The 17,180-nt window shown below is 41.8% G+C and overlaps 1 long non-coding RNA gene across 1 annotated transcript in view; it reads right to left on the bottom strand.

The window, feature by feature from the left end:
- Positions 1-8,885, bottom strand: part of LOC138201531 (uncharacterized) — a 44,137-nt gene extending 35,252 nt beyond the window's left edge. Inside the window, exons 1-2 of the long non-coding RNA XR_011178493.1 lie at positions 6,259-8,885; positions 4,313-4,383 (exon numbers count right to left, since the gene is read on the bottom strand). This is a non-coding gene — a long non-coding RNA (uncharacterized lncRNA). The remainder of the gene's footprint in view (positions 1-4,312; positions 4,384-6,258) is intronic.
- Positions 8,886-17,180: the final 8,295 nt, after the last annotated feature.

The raw sequence follows: 17,180 nt of genomic DNA, 5'->3' as shown, positions 1-17,180 counted from the left end.
TGTGTGTGTGTGTGTGTGTGTGTGTGTGTGTGTGTGTGTATTTGCGTGCCCTGTGATAACCCTGGAGTTTAATGACACAAAGGGATACATCAGCAGCTCTTGTGTCACACAAGCACCTCAGAGATCAGGAGAAACATACGGAGCAGCTTTGAGTTGTGATGTGTAGAGATGTTTGGATTTGCTATTTCTAATGCACTTTGTGTCTCTAATTACATCGAACACTGATGTTTCCATTGTGACACAAAGGTTAACTATTAGGTTAAGCTGTGGTGGAAATCATAAAGGATCATTTCTGTTCAACACAACTACTTTTCCGATAATATTGTACTCAGCAAAGTAAATGTGAAGATTTAGGACTATTTTACCCACAATGTTACCTCTCAGCTTTGTTTCCTCTTCCAAATAAGTTTGTTTTTGCCCTGTTGGACATGATTTTTACTATGAGTCTTTAGATCCTTTACAAGTACAAATCCTGAATTCAACGATTTACTGAAATTAACTACAGAAGTATGAAGCGACGTGCAGATTTGGAAGCGTGAAACTTTCACTGTGTAGTACAGTATTTATTTTATTCAGTTATTATCACTAACATATTAAAGGCCACCAAAATCCCTTTTATGAGTGAAAAGGTGTTTCATAATTTTTTTTTCCAAAGCTAATAGCAGTTTGATTATTTCATCCAGTTTGTAGAGACTCAGTGAGAAAAAGGTTAAGTGCCATTTATCTGTGAGTTTAGCAACAGCTTTTTTGAAGATGGTTTCCCCAAACTTAATTTTAAATGAACTACATTTTAATGGCAGCTGTTTTTTTTTATTATGAAAATATGTTAAGAGACGTTAATGTGTAAAATATTTAATATTATAATAATAATATGTTTTGGATCATGAAATATGCAACTTCACATATCAATAAATGCAGTGGATTTAAAAGTACAATCGTTCCTTCTGTAATTGTAGGAAAGTGAATGTATCAAAAAAGTGTAAATACCACAAAACTGGACCTAACTCTTTGAGTAAATGCATCTAATTATTAGTCTACACCTAATTATATATAGATATAAGTGACAAAACTATACTACTAAAACCAAAGTTTTAATAAATCAGATTCACCCTTATTAATTCAATAATGATTTAACATAATTGTAAATTTTTTTTTAACTGTTAGAAAAAGGAGAAAAAAAACACATTATGCTCATATAATAGTAAAATAAAATGAATATTGTGACAACATTATTTGATTAGTGTCAGTATGCAGATGCATTTCATACACATGCATAAATGTATGTCTGCTGTTAAAAATGCATGACAACATTGTGACTCCTTTAAAGGAACCCATTGGCGGAGCGCTCCGTTCTATCAGCCCGGCTCTGTGACTCCCTCTCCTCTCTGCTCCTCCTTTCCTCTCCGTCCTCCCCCTTTCCTCTTCCTCTTCCCTTCAGAGGTGTCAGAGGAAAAAACTGTTCCAGTACGACTCCAGTGACTCTCTCTCTCTCTCTCTCTCTCTCTCTCTCTCTCTCTCTCTCTCTCTCTCTCTCTCTCTCTCTCTCTCTCATCCACCACCACACAACGTGGGCTATGTGAAGGCTGTGACTGCTGCTGGCTGGCCCACTCACAGGATATAAGAGCTGTGAGCCCTGCCAAGGCGGTGAGGGGTCACACTGTGGAGAATGTATGTGTGTGTGTGTGTAATGAGACGCAGCGTGTGCGTGTGTTTGAGGATGAATGTGTCACACATGAGCTCCCCCGCTGGCTGGTGGCTGTCTGAGCAGCGACACCAGCAGCAGACGCCCTCATCCTGACGCTACAGCGCGGATAAGGCTTCTTGTGAAACATTCCACTCCGAGCAACGTTTCCTGCTCTCACTTCCTTGTCCTTCCCTCCCGTTCCTCGCACGCCTTCCTCTCCGCCTGTCCACATGCCAATGTTACCCTCCAGCATTTCCCACCGCCCCATCTAGTGCTGCTCCACGCCCCTGGGCTGGTCCCCTGGCCCACTCACAGTTCCTATACACCCCAGACTGGTGTACTGGTGTACTCCCTCCGGGCTTCCTGGAGAACCACCTTCCATTATCAGAACAAGCGGCCCAGCCCAGGACCGCTGCTGAGCTCATGGGGTCATTGTGGCCCCGAGTGTGACGTCCTCCTCTGAAGATGGACTCCACTCTTCTCAAAAATCTTCTGAAGTTGAACTAAAATGACCTCAGATAAGTGTGCTGATAAAGACTCTGAAGCAAAACATGTAGACCCACATTGATCTTTGAATACAATTCTGATCTGATCAATCATTTTTATTCACTACCAACATGATGACAAAGTGCTGTCAAAGCCAGCAAACACACCTGCTTCAACCATTCTTAAGAAGTTTTGAACTGATCTAAAATATTACATTGTAATGGACAGTTTTGTCATTCTATTATGCCATACAGCTGATTGATTAGTTATTCAACAGAAAGATATTCTGCTACTATTTAAATAACTGATTTCAAGCACAAATACTGACCATCAGCCAGCACTGTATTCAACATTTTCTGACATTTTTCATGTAGAAAAAAAAAAGTCTTTTCAGAGTATTGTCCACCCTTCAAAGGAACACAGTTCTACCAGATACATTTTCAATACACAGAGGATATTTGCAACAAGTCAGTTTTACAAAACTTGCATTCGTTAAGCTCTCAAAAAGGACAATATCTTACTGCATTATGCATGAGTCTATCATCCTCCTGTACATCTGCAGAGCACATCCAGATCAAATATTATGTTTTCCTCGAAATAGCATGGTCAACTGAGAAGATTCAGAAATTATTTCCTAGTTATTTAAGTATTAAACTCTCTAATCCACACAGAGTGCTATGAAAGCCTCACTTGTGTGAGCTCCACACAAGAAACATGTTTATTAACCTGGCAAAATCTCCAATGACGAATGCTCCCGATCACTTATGACTAATGGACTATGCATATGTATGTGCATGTGCAAGTGTGGAATGTGAGCATGTCATTGACAGAAGATTAAATGGACATGCAGCCCGGGTTGTATTTTCTCAGCTCCTTCGTTCAGAGAGCAGACCGAGTGAGAAGGAGCGAGCGGTTCCAGCAGATGGGGCCGGGTCTGATACCGCCATCTGTCTCAGAAGTGCAAGAAACTGAGGAACCAGGCTGGGACTGTGCTCTACAGAGCTACAAAAAGCCTCAACAATACAGAAGAGTTATGAGAAGCTGCAGAGCTGCTTACTAATTTAGATTTAAAAACTAGAAACTTGCATCACTAAAATTCCAACATGAGGAAGACAGAACCCACATCCTGATGTCCTCCACCATCTGTTTAACTTTCTAGCCATGTCTGTCATCTCAGCAGCCGTCAGTCTACTGGCCAGTGTGCTTTTCTGCAGCACCTTGATGCCCTCTGCAGTTACTTGTATCTCTCTCTCAGTCATTCTCCTAGACACGTACACTCCTTATAATAAACTTAACAGTTTCTTCAAATGCTGGCAGGGAGAGGACTCTCGCAGTGTGTTCCTTCCCTCAGCGGTCTCTTGTCTGGGGGCTCAGCAGCAGGCTTACTCACGGCCCCGGCCCACTCTTCCCTCCCACTCCTCCCTCCCACTCAGCCCCAGCCGTACCCCAGCGTGGGAGGCAGCGCAGCCCAGGACCAGAGCCTCCGGCTGGGCACACACACATAGCCAAGCACAGGCCCACGGCTCTGGAGCTTTGGCTTTCATTCCCCTCACCCACACAGAAACGAAAACATACACGCACAACGTACACGCCGCCTACCCACACACAGTACCCACAATGATTTTTAGAGCACCTCTTTAATGATGTCATGTGCCTTACATCTGAAGAGAGCAGATGCAGGGGAAACACGTGGGAGTGTGTGGGCCGTACATGCTGTATGTGGGGTTTGAATCATGCTGCCAGATTTTTTTATTTTTTTATTTGGGTTTACATTAAAAACAATGAAATGTTTTATGTAGACGTGCACTGTTGGTCACTGTAAGAACAAAGCTTGAAGCATGCCTGAGCTCAGAAGGTTGTAGGTATTTATAAATCACTGCTATAGGGGAGGATTTTGATCTCATGAAAGGAAACTGATGACTGTGATGATGTCTCTGCTGATGTAGTGGATGCAGTGTAAGATGCACAAAGAAAGGAACCCGTGATATAACATTTTACCCCCCTCAGTGCAAAGTGCATTCAGAAGGGGATTTAATAAGAAGAACTCCGAACTGATCCTGGTTTCCACTGCCAGGGTCAGTTTCCATTTGATAAATGAGTTCCTGCATCAGTGAAAAATCACAGATAATGTGTGAATCTTACCAGCAGGACAGGAGGCCTCCATCGCCAGTCTTTGCCGCCTTTTCACTGATGTGCATCATGAAGAGTTCAGGCTGTGAAAAACAGGTGGCAGAGGGGCACGTCACTCACATCGTACTGAGCCTCTTCAAACTGACACCTTTATCAAGCTGAAATTTCAAGAAAAAATAGGGAATTTACTAAAACTGACTAGTACAATGTCACACGTCGTAGGATGGCTGTACTGCGAAGACAGATAATATTCAGAAGGGCCAGATTGCTCATTAGAATATCTCACATTTGTGTGTGGGCGAGCTTTTAGCAGTCCTTCTCCCTCTAGTCCCCAGCACTGTTCCAGAAACACTGTTCTCTGTCCAATACTAACCGGGATCCTAACCCCAGTCTGTCCGTTAGAAAAGTAAACCCATGCACCAACTTCTGTCCAAGTTTCAAGTACAGTGTATGACAAACACCGTCAGCTTTCAGAAAAAAAACACAGCAGCTGTAGCAATCACATATAAAGCTCAATCTGCTCCTCAATTTCCCACCATGAATATCTTTGCACTTATTTTCCCTGAAGGATGAAGTTACATGTAGAGCATGTTATTGATCATATTGCCAGAAGTTTAACGAGTCAGACAGACAGTGATGTTCATACTGTACTACTCTACTTTTTGTCCTGCCAATACGACACATTAAGGTGATGGAGCATCACCGTGTGCGTGCACGTGTGCTGCACATGACTGCACTCAGAGCAACAAAACCCAAACATCAACGTTGCAGTGAAAACCATGTATCTCCAAATTTGATCATCTTATACTTAATGTGCTGAAGAATCCGTTAAAAACAAACAAACAAACACTTGAATTATCTGAAGAATACATCGTTACAAAGCTTATTAAAAGCTGACCATGGTTTTCACAGGGCAGTGGCAACAAGTATTTTCTAGTGCGGCTGTCAAATATTAATAATAATGAAAGCCGAAAACCACAAAGGATTTAAAGACTGCTGTGGTAAATATGTCAAAATTCTATTTATGCATATTTATACATGATTAATACACGTTTTAGAAAAATCAAACCATAAAATACGGTTAATTAATAAGAACAGGCAACATTGGTAATTGACAATGGTGGTCCAACTCAATATATTACAAACTACTGAGTTACAACTGCATGTGTAACAAGTGCCCCCTGTTGGAAATAGCTCCACTGTGTCTAAAAGTGAGGGAGCATGGTTTTAATTATAGTCCTCTGACAAAAAAAAATTATAAAAGACAAATCAAACAGCAAAAAAATTGTGTTGAGTGAGTTTACAACAACATCTATCTAATTCACTGTCACTGAATTTGCCATCGTTTGTATTCAGAATGATACTTGCATTACCAACACTCCATCAGTCCCTGATTTCTTAGAAAGCCGATGCAATCATCGGTCGCTCAATGTGCTCCCTCTCTCCGGCTCTTTACGCATCTCTGTGGCTCTCTTCCTCTCTGCTCCCCTTGTCTATCCCGAAGTCACGGGGTCTCCCCCGGGGTAAACGCATTCCAAAACACAAGAATTTCCTCCAGCTCGACTCACATACCACCTCTCCCCTCTCTTTCCCCCTTCTCTGACTTTCTCGTACGCACACGCACGGGCTTTTGCGCACACGAAACCGCGCGCACAAACACACAAACGCGCACGTGAAAAGCGCACAATGGTTTTGCCAGAGCCAGAGAAGACCACACACTGTTGCAATGCCATGTTCAACAGTCTCTGTGCTGTACGATCACGGAAACAATGCCAGCTTCACAGAACTTATACATTCAAATAACAAAGTGCTACAATTAAACACAAAAGCGCGTGCTTATTATAAGGTTGTGCATGACCACCTTTCTCGTTTTTCAATCAAAATTAGTGTATTGTTTTTAGGACAAATAATTGAACCTCAAAATTCAAATCCTAATCCTAAATATTACATTTCTGTACCTGTATTCTTCAATGTTGCGCGTCAGTTGGAGCTAAGTTGCAGAGGAAAAAACAGCCCGATTTGCAGACACCTTCCTCGAGTGCAGTGCTCCAGGATCTATCCGATGCACAAAAAAACACAAGAGGCAAAGACTGAAGAAAAAAAAAACCTCAGCGAGGGCTGAAACAAAAAGTGTTCGCAGAACAAGCGAGGACAGCCGCAGATATATGCGGGAGAAAGGAGGAGGATCGACTTATCAGGTCTCTCGCAATTTGCCGCTGTAATAGTCTCCTGTATTACTCATCAGATGCGAGTCCCTTCTCTCTCTCTCACTCTCTGTTTCATATGTCTGCCGCTTGCCTGCGGGGCTTTTCACCGGGTCGCTCGGAAATGCCATTGACTGGCTCTGCTGCTGCGGAGTGGAGACTGCCTGCCCAAACTCACATCAGCCGGCCGCGGCTCGGTCCCCGCGTCGGCCGAGAAGCTGACCTTAGCCCACAACAAATCCCCCCCGCCGCCCCCTCACAGTCCGGGGACCGTCCCCTGTACACCCGAAGCGACCGCGGAGACTAATATATGGATAGCGATGCCACTGACGGTGACACCTTAAAGCACCTGCACGTAGAAAACAGAAGTGAAAAAGAAGGGGAAGAAGACAGAGAATAACCTGTGCTGAACCTAACAAACAAATAAAAGCCTTTATTTTATGCTTAAACAGCAGAGACATTTAGGTATAATTGGAATAAGCCATCAAATAGCTACTGCAAATATTAAGTGTGTTAGCGAGATATAACCATAATTTCATCAAAAACAGAAGGAATATTTAAGTTTCTAAAGGAAATACATCTTTAAGGATCTTCTTATTTTCCTTTCAACTAAATGAGCTCAAGAGGAGAAGCAGCAGCATTAAACTTAACAAAGATCATATTTCCAGTTATAAATATTAAGCTCTAAACATTTTTGTCTTCAGCTCTTGACAGAATTAGATGCATTTTTTTTTTTTTTTTTTTTTTTTTGCTAAGCAAAGATTCGAGAAAGAGGAGCAATGATTCCCAAAATGGGGTTCAGGAACCTCCATGGGTCCTTGAAAAAAAATCCAGGGGGTCCTCAGCAAACTGAGGAGGAGGTGAATTCCACTCAAATTAATTTTAATGACAACAGGTAAACGTGGAAGGATGGCTGTCAAAGATTTCATTCCTCCACACAAGGACCTGATTCTCACATTAACTGCATCTTCTTAGTTGTAGATTCATTAAATGCAAATTAGTGGGAACCCCTCTGTTGTCGCACCAGGTCCAAATAGCTGCTCACACAGGCTTTAGTAATTAATTTAAGAAATGTCAAAGTTTGGCATTTTCAGAAAACCCTTTAAATATCAGCTCTTATACCTCTTCTGCCATTTTTTAAATCTTAATTGCTAAAAAAAAAAAACAACAACAAGTGAAAAGCAAGGAACCGCACTGAAGGTACATGTGAACTAAAAAGCACAAAGCAGAAAACGTAAGAGTGAATTAGTCCAGGATGTGAATTATTTACGACTAAAGCAGTCATTTAGCAGAAAAGCTCCTCACGTGCAGATTTTCAGTCAAAACTTTCACTAAATGCGAAAGATTCTACAATGAAAACTTGACTGAGTAACGTCTCTATCTTTGTTTTGGGGAAATACACCTACAGAGGGATTGTACCTGCTCACTTACATTTATGCATCATCTACATTTGTATAAATTTCCTATGAAATATGCGAGATAATGTGATATTGCTCACCTGCTCCTTCCCCCCTCTGCTTTGGCAGACTGGCTCATCACTCTCAGTTTGAGAGGGAGAGTGATTTGGTACAGCGATCTGGGAAATTAACTAATGTTTTCACTGCTTGTTCTCTCACTCCACTGGCACAGGTTGAGGAGGCATGAGGTCTCTGAACCACACTGACAATATTACCAGCATGATGACTCGGGTTCATATTGTGAAATTCCCTGAATAAATTACTGTGCCCACTCTTTCTCTTATCTGGTTATGACAGTTATGACCTCAGTTTCTGGTATTTGGGATGGGTATTTCTTCAATGTAAACTTCCCAGAAATATTTTCTATAAACTGTGTTTCTGTAACTCTTAAAACCAAATTAATTTAACCCTTTGCATGACTTGTTGAATATCATGGTCACAAAAGAAGCTTTCATTTCGGGTTTGACTTGAGCAGCTTTTTCTGACGAAGAGCGTTTGATGAGTTAACCTTGCTTATTTAGGGAACTATGGATACAGATTACATTAAATTTATCCTAATATAGCTGGGACGTTCTTAAATTTCACAATTAGGCTGTTAAATATACTGCTTAACGTTTGGCCATCATGGACAGATTCAATCAAGCAAAAGCAGATAAATCGGGATGTTTTTGCTGCGTTGTCTTGTAGAGAATAACGTCTGCAGAACACATTTCAAATTCATTCAATTCAATGACTCAAATAATAGCAAATAATTTGAAAAAAAACAACAACAAATTAACAAAAAAAAGCAAAAACACCACTTTAGAACAAGACAGTTGAGGAAACGCAGCGCCCGCTGTGATTGGGGATAATCCCATACTTTGTGTTTCTGAGCAGAGTTGCTGTGTTTTCGATTCTGTGTCTGTATTGATCCTACTGAGCAGTATTGATTCTACGTCAACATAAATGCAAGCTCCCCCACCCCCCACCCCACCCCGCCCTTACTCCTCCTCCCCACCACACGTCATACACACAGCAGCCTGCAGCAGGACATCAGAGGCACCAGGGAAAAGGTTGACCTGTCACGTTCATTGAACTTCAGTCCCCTTTTCTGTCTGCCCAAACACGAATGACAAACACCTGATGAAATCGCAGCTCGGAGATACCGGGCTGTCTTTGAAGTCACAAGATAAACACTTTCGCAAGGTGGCTTTATGCACCGGTGCCTTTGATAATCTGTTGTTTCACGATGTCAGCAGAAAAGTTGGAACTGCAGTGTTTCTGGAAGCTCCAAAAGTGTGAAAAAAGAACCTTGGTTTGATATAATTGATGGAAACATCATAAAGTTTGACATTAGTGGAAATCTTCGCATTCCTTTCTGCGCTAATGGGGTTCATAAAGTGGCACTTCAGAGCGTTTTGGAGTTAAAAATGCTTTATCTCAAACAATATAATGGTAATCCTCTTGGCCAATTGCTATTTTACGATCCATCCCTGATTGATCTTTTACACATGAGGCCTACAAAGGAGCCACGCTGCTTTGTCATTCTTTGAGAATTTGTCACTCGCAGAGCTCTCCTTCAGCTATCTGTGGTTTCAAAAACTCAAGTGGCCTACCATAGAAGTCAATGGTTTACCATTGAAGTCACTGGTGTACCGCAGTGGTAGTAATGCTCCATACCTCCACCAGTGTGTTTCAGTGCTGGTATGTTGGCTCGCAGGCCCATTGTGTATATGCAGAGGTGTAGTGTGTGTTTTCTGTCTCCTCCCTGGGAATTCCCCTCTTTTCCAGCCTCGAACAGCCTGCTGGAGCCGCAGCTGTACATATGTGTGTGTCTGTGTGTGTGTGTGTCTGTGTCAGGATGTATACACTAAAATGTGCTCAGTTATTCACATTTCAGTGCGCACAGGCATGCGTTAATGTAAGCGTGCATGTGTATGTGTTTCCTCCCGGATTCCCAGGGTTCTGTGGAGTTAAACCCTCTTAAATGTCCCCCTGGCTTTTGTCCTCACGTTTCAGCTGAATTTCCCTGCATTCATCCCACCATTCAGACTCTGTGTGTTCGAGCGCTCAGGAATGCACTGGGTTTGACAGGCGCCTAAACTCTGTGTGTGTGTGTGTGTGTGTGTGTGTGTGTGTGTGTGTGTGTGTGTGTGTGTGTGTGCGCGCGCGCACGCGCGTACATGTGTGTAAATGAGCATACAACAGAAAGAAAGACAGGGGTTTGGAAAGGTTTTTTTTCTCCCCTTTTTTTCTCCACGTCTTTATGTGAAGGTTACTCGGAAACACACAATCACCTTACTTGTGCACACACACTTTTCACCTTTCCGTAGACACACACTCAACACCCACACACACTTCGAGTCACATGTGCTCTCACTCAAAGAGAGCTCTGCACCCACTCACCCTGACACCCACACAACCACCCACACACTCACGTGCACTGCCAAATAGCTCTCACTCTTTACCCTCCCACCCTATCCCCTCCCCACCCACCACCACCATCACCACTACCAAGCGCACACATGCATTGTACACATGCACATACTCACACACAACACACACACACACACACACACACACACACACACACACACACACACACACACACACAGTTTCACACCAAGTGCTGGGCATGCGCCTGATCTGGTTTCCTCTTTTGCTTTGCGAGCGACCCGCAGTGATAAAATAAACACAAATACGTGATAATCACATTCCAGACATTTCTCTCCTGCCGGTGGGAAGTTTTAACTGGTTTTCTGCAAGAGTTGGTTTGTGGGTGTGTGTTTCAGTGTGTGAGAGTGGTGTGTGCAACCCCAGAGAAGAAAAAAGGAGAAAGAAAATGAGAGAGAGGGAACAAAGAGATCTAGGGCGAAGTCTCACATTCCTCAGTCCTGCCAATATCCTACCAGTATACTAGACCATCACAGTTTAACACACACACACACACACACACACGCACACACGCACGCACGCACGCACGCACACACACTGCAAGAGACAGCCAGATCTGAATAAAATCTCCTCATTTGCACTACATCTGTGGTATCAATCTAGCGCGAACAATTCCACATTCTTTTCGCAAATCCCATCATGCAACATTCAACCGAAACAAAAACTTCCACTGACAATGGCATCATCACAGTAAAAAAAACAAAAACACTGCATGAGATTTTAAAGTTGGAAAAAGGTGAGTGAAAAGAAGCCAGAGAGTGAAAACACACAATCCTTTGGAATCCTAATCCTCTGAATAGTGAAAGGAGAGCAATCCGACCTTGTGTTCTCACTGATTGACTTAGTTTTTGTTGTTTTGTTTTTTGCAGAAAGAGACAGAGGCAGTGAGAAAGAAGCTGCAAACATGAGAAGCGGAGAGTTGTGTTGAAAGAGTAGATATGGATGGGACCTACCTGAGCACATGGCCCGCATGGCATGCACACTTCCTCAGTCAACACGCTTTGTTTCTCCTCCTCCTCCTCCTCTCTGCTGCTACATGCTTCTCCATCTGTCTGGCTCACTGCGCCTCTCTTCTTGTCTTTCTCCCCCTTCCTCTCTCTCTCTCCCTCCCTCTCTCTCTCTCTCTCTCCCTCCCTCTCTCCTCCCCTCTCATGCTCTACAAGCCCTCTCCTCTCACTCTGCTGCCCTCTCCAAACTTCTCCACTTCTTTATTTTTTTAAACAACGACAACTTGTCCTTAATTTTACACCTCGCTCTTTTTCTCAGGCTCTCACTCAATAAAGTTGTCCCTCATTTTGTGAGAAGTGAAAGTGATCCATGAAAGCAGTCTTAACTAGATAGTCTCTCACTTTTCCCCATGCTGCACGGCATGTGTGTGTGTGTGTGTGTGTGTGTGTGTGTGTATGAGTTTGCTGCTTCCTTTCCATTCACCTCCACACATATGTCTTTAAACATTGTTCTCTCTTTCCTTATTTGTCCACCTTTTCTTTCTCCAGCTTCTCTCAGTTTTTTTTTACTGTCACACAAATTCACACCCACACCCACACTATGTCTTCTATATAAATCTACTTTTCTACTTTTTCCACATTGCTTGTGCACAATTGCACAAAATGCACAATATGCCTCGGTAATGAAATCCGACGTCTAGCTCATCTCCTGTATTTCTCTCAAAAGAGAACTCCAGTTTATTCAAACAGGCAAATCTCAGCTGTGTCAGCTGCAGAGCGAGAGGGATAGAGGGAGAGAGGAAGCGATGGGGGATGTGAAAGAAGGACAAATGAAGGACAGAAGGACAAACAAATTGGTCATACAATCTGAAAAACGGCCTTGCACAGTGCACACATGTTGCTGAACTGGGCATTCAGTTAGCAACTCAGGAGCTCCAGAGCACACCACGCGATTTTTTTTAAAGCCTGACAACCAGAATATGCGTATGTATTTTGATATTCATATTTTAAGAAATGTATTTCCTGCTTCTGTACCAGCTAAATAATATCATATACAAATAATAGTATACAATAAATACTATAGTAAAGTAGGCTCAGGACTTTGAACCCAGAGACAAGGTTTCATGTCCTGCTGCTCACATGTGGTGTGGTTGAGGCTAAAAAAACATTTTGTGTAGAAAAAGATGGCGGTTTCTGTTAAATCCACGTCCTTCCTTTGTGTCACAATTGACTATTTCAATATATAACCAAGACCACAGCCTTTGATACAAATATAAACATATAATATATCTGCATTAAAAAAATCAGTCAGAGAACATTTGACAAAAATGTTCTGTGTAAACATTTAGAAAACATTTTCCAGATAATGATCAATAGATGATGGCCTTGTGCAAAGCTTCTGTAAAAGCGCTGCTGAAGAGCGTTAAATCACAGCAGGCAGGACGTAGCAATACAGAATGTGCAGAGAGTCCTCAGCTATCTGTTCAGTACATAATTATAAACCCACAAACCTGTGGAGGAACAACAAGCTTTTCTTTGGTTCATAGGTCACATGAAGCTCGAAAAGCATCCACCTGTAGGGACAACAACAACATTTAAACATTTGCAATTATGTACATAATGACAAACAAAGAAAGACCATCGATACGTTCAGACCTGCTGCGTACAACAATTTATCTATTTATCTGGTTTCCTCATTATGCTGGAAAAAACATATAATTGAGGCAGCATTATGTTTCTGTAGAAGAGTATTTGGTGTTGTGATTAAGTAGGATATTAACATACTTCTTAGCAGACGTGGGTGTGATATACTGTGTGCTTACAGAACAGACTGGAAATAAGCCAGTCACATCATTTTAGCAAGCATGCAATTATTTTATGATTCTCACCTTACCTGTAATAATATTTCACCTGGCCTCGCTCTATTTCCACATATTATTTATTAACAATTAAGTAGGACTTGCACAACAGTGGTGGAGGAAGTAATTAGCAAAAGTGCCGGTGCAGCGGTGTAAAAATACTCCATTACAAATAAAAGCTCTACATGAAAAATCCTCTGTATGTAAAAGTACAGGAGTATCAACAGTTAAAGTATTAAAGTAATAGTCCTTGTTTCGTCCCTCTGACTCATGTGTTATTGAGGTGTGGGACATCATTAGATGATTGATTTTGAAGCGTGAGTGTGTCAGCACCATGTTGCTGTTGTAGCTGCAGGAGGTGGAGCTAGTTTAAACTATTTTATATTCTGTTTTATATACAGACAAACCGTTAGATAATAACTGGGAGAGAAAGAAAACACTAAGTTCTGGCACACAAATTTGTTTTAGGTTTTCAGACTTTTTCTCAAATCTTTGATTTTTGGTGAGATATTGGATCCTTTTAGCATTCATTGAAATAAAACCATGTGAGAGGTTCAGAGGGAAAAATCACGTGTGAAATGTGACCCCGACTACACACTTGATTTCGTAAGACACTAGAAAACAGACAGGTTGGAAACCAATGGTTTCATCTTTATTAATGTTATATTTTAAAAGTTTGTCATATTATCCATTGTGTCAAACCTTCAATTTAAACGGAACTAAAGCCATCAAATAAATGTAGTGAAGTAGAAAGTACAATATTTGCAAGTAACATCAAATCGATATACTCAAGTAAAGTACCAGTACCTCAAACCTGTACTTCAATAGTACTTGAGTAAATGTACTTAGTTACTCTCCACCACTGTTGCAGTGTCTAATATAATTTAGCACAATGACGAGCTGCTCTGAGCTGTCCCTGTGTTTTCTGCAACATACTGAGATTTTAACATTGTAACTATTTAATCAATATTTTGTTCTTTTCTCCAACTTTTTCAGCCCTTTTTTTCTGAAGGTTAGAGGTCCCTTTTTTTTCGAAGTTCCCATGAGGGCATCTTCCAAATACCTTTTTTTCACCTCATAGTTTATTACTTTCTGCAGCTGATATTCCACAACAAGCGTTTCTACCGTATGACTTCCAGTCTGGTCAAGGAAGCTTTATTAATGCACGAAAAAAGGTGTGCTTTGTGAGCGACAGTCACACGGTCATCTTCCCGGGGACCCAGCCGCCACCAGGAAGCGAGAAAACACACACTGGTGTTGACGTTGCAATCAGAAATTCCAAATGTGGTTTAGTAGGGCAGCAACAACCCAAACACAGCTCAGGGGGATGAATGTTGTTCCTAATCTGCCGTTGTCTTTTCCATTCCCCCTCCAAATATTATCCTGTGTTTCCACCAGCTCCATAATATTATGGAAGGGAAGTGGATTGGATATTTGGGTGTTTTTTGCATGTGAAGGGACGGCAGAGTGTTTTTTTGACGAATGAGCGGAGTGTTTGTGTGTCTTGTCAAACATGCCTTGCTGTCTTTCCTGCCTTTCGTCTTTGACACAAATTATGGACGATTGGACATCTCGGCAGAGGGAACTTCCTCCGTGCTCTGTGATGTCACCGAGGACCACGGATACAGCACTCTGGCTACCACTGGGTAACACATTTTCTCCATCACTGACTAGTAATAAGGCATGAAGGCTACAAACTGAGAAATACAACAGGCAGGTTGGTCTGTAATGCCTGATTTACCCACGAGGCATGTTGCCTACCGTTCGAGCCAACAGCCGCCAACAATCAATGCATTAGAAGTATTTTCATCTTGCTCTCTGCTTCTGTGCAGGAGATTAGAGGATCTTTCTGTTGAATGACCATCCTGCATGCCCACCTCCTTTTTGCATCCGCCCTTCTTCCCCCGGCCAGCTGTGTGTGTGTGTGTGTGTGTGTGTGTGTGTGTGTGTGTGTGTGTGTGTGTGTGTGTGTGTGTGTGTGTGTGTGTGTGTGTGTGTGTGCGCGCGTGTGTGTTTATGTACATGAGTGTGTGTGTGTATATATGTGTGGGAGTGTGAGGGTGAAGGAGGACCACTCTGCGTGGGCTGAACACTGCTCCGGCTTTCTGTGCTGTGGTGTTAATAGGCCTTTTTCTCCCCTCAGCGGGACACAGAGAGCTGTCATTTACATGGAGGTAATGGAGTGATGGAGAAGTGGATGGAATATGTGTGGGCGAACGATGATGAGGGCCTAGCACCTCTCTCTCTCGCTCTCTCTCTCTGTCTCCCTCACTCATTTTTCCCTACTCTTGCTTTTCTTTAACATTGTTTTCGCCTTCTGTGTCTTGTTTTTAAGTCTCATTCTCTCCTTTTATTACATGACTCATCAAGAGGTGTTATGATTTCTACCTATCAGAAAGTTGTAAAAGACATTTTGAAATGAAGATTTTTTTTGTCTACAGTCTGATCAGTCTAACAAAGAAAAGCAACAGTATTAAGAGCCAGCTAATAGAATTAAATGCCTCTGCCTGCTAATTGGATATTCTTTCATAACATATTAACAATCATTTGGTAATCAAAGAATTTTTCTCTTGCTTGGCATTGGCAGCGTGTCAGTCGCTGAGCTTGAGCACCATCCAAACACATGGGAGAATGAATTCACTCTGTGGGAGAGTAAAATAGCCTGTGTGGAAGGGAAGGCAATCATCCAGCCAAGCTGCTACCATGAATTTAGCTGTTCAGTTAAATGACATGAATTTCAGTGAAAAGGCTCTAATTGTTTTTCTGCCAGTTGTGTCATCAGTTACAACAAAACTGAACAATCAGTTGAAAACTTGATGAAATAATACAGTGTGTTCTCTGAATCGTTTTGTACCGGTGCTGCCAGACCCAAAGTCACTGGGTGAATATTTTGATCTGATAACTCTGTGTAGGAAATAGTTTCCATTTGTTGCATCCTACTGGGGGAATACATCTCCGGTTGGATTTAAAACTATTGGAGCAGCTTTGACTAGTTGGCATCCATATGCACTATAGCTGACCAAAACTCTGGGCTGCAGCCACATTTAGATAGAAACACTTGACTTCAGCATCATTGCACATAATCACTGATGCCCTTCAGAGTGTCTGTGCAAATGACAATGCGAACATAGTTTCCAGAGTATAATCACAGAAAGGAAAACTGAAGCTGGGATCAATAGTCTGGCAGAGCCGAGCTATGTATAAGCCAGGGGTGGAAGAAGTATTCAGATCTTTTACTTCAGTAAAACTACCAGAGCAATAGTATAAAAATACTCCATTACAAATAAATCCTACTTCAGTAAAAGTACAGAACTTTCAGCAGCAAAATGTAGTTTAAGTATTAAAGTCCCGGTTTGGTCCCTCTGACTGATATAAGGTTAGATATGACATGATTACAATATTAATATTGAAGTATCAGTGTGTCAGCATCATGTTGCTGTTGAAGCTGCTGCAGGTGGAGCTGGTTTTAATACAGTTTTATATCCAGGGGCAGCAGATAAATGTGAGGGGTCATCAGATGATTACTGAGAGAGGAATACAAAAATTATGATACACAAATCTGTTTTCAGTTATTGGACTTTTCTGCTCATTTTTGATTTTTAGTGAGATATTGGATTATTTGAACATTTATTGAAATTAAACTTTTTGCTGGAGCTGTTAACAACTCAGACTTCTGAAATGTGACCCTGACAACACGCTGCTTTTTGTAAAACATCAGAACACAAGCAAGTTGGACACCACTGGCTTGATGAGGTGCATTTTAAAAGATTCTTATATTATCTTTTTCACCAAATCAACTTCATCGCAAAAAAAACATGATGGCGTGGAAGTATGAAGTAGCACCAAATGGAAATACTCAAGTAAAGTATACAAGTACCACTGTTCTGGTGCTTTCAGTCATGTCACATTACCCTTCTCAGCAGCTATTTTGTAGAAAAAAAGGCTCGTCATCCATGTTTGAATCTTTTTTTTTTTAAATT

The sequence above is a fragment of the Embiotoca jacksoni genome, unplaced genomic scaffold (genome assembly GCF_022577435.1).
Source record: "Embiotoca jacksoni isolate LCO1_2020_lvr unplaced genomic scaffold, fEmbJac1.0.p SCAF_2, whole genome shotgun sequence".
Lineage (NCBI taxonomy): Eukaryota > Metazoa > Chordata > Actinopteri > Embiotocidae > Embiotoca > Embiotoca jacksoni.
The sequence above is the reverse complement of the archived record's forward strand: the minus strand, read 5'-3'. Positions and strand labels throughout refer to the sequence as shown.